This window comes from Sus scrofa, chromosome 8 (genome assembly GCF_000003025.6).
Source record: "Sus scrofa isolate TJ Tabasco breed Duroc chromosome 8, Sscrofa11.1, whole genome shotgun sequence".
Taxonomy (NCBI): domain Eukaryota; kingdom Metazoa; phylum Chordata; class Mammalia; order Artiodactyla; family Suidae; genus Sus; species Sus scrofa.
Window position 1 is genome coordinate 71,154,744 of NC_010450.4, and position 644 is coordinate 71,155,387.

Below are 644 nucleotides of genomic sequence, written 5' to 3' on the forward strand. Positions count from 1 at the left end.
CCTTTTAACGCCTAGACAAGAGATAGTGTGGAAATAAACCGAAACGTTCACAGGGTTGTCTGTGGGTGATAAAATTCAAGGCCACTGTTTTCCTCCCTTCTTTCTACTGTTCCATATTTTCTATCATGAATGTGTGTTTACTCTTATGATAAAAAACAAAAATAACTTTTAAGAAATTTAAGAATAACTATAATCTGCATAGAACTCTCGCCATTAAAAAAAGGAGGCATTTTTACTGATTATTACAAGATTTTAAAGCAATGGTTTACAAAATGAAAACATCCAGCCACAATTGTCATTTACATGACCAAGCTGATGAGGGGAGTTTCTCCTTATGGCAACATTCAGGCTAACAGATAAAGAATGAATAATAGGAGTTCCCTGGTGGTCTAGCAATTAAGGATCCTGCCTGCATAGTCACTGCTGTGGCTCAGGTCTGATTTCTGGCCTGGGAACTTCTGCATGCTGCAGGTGCCACACACACACAAATAATAATAATAATAACAATAATAATCTTCAACCCTTAATAAAGTACTGAATCTAAGATAATAATCATCATTGGCTGCCAACCATTATATGTCTCCTAATGGAAAAACACAACATAACCTATAAGTAGTCTTGGCAAAAATTCAACTTAAATCTGA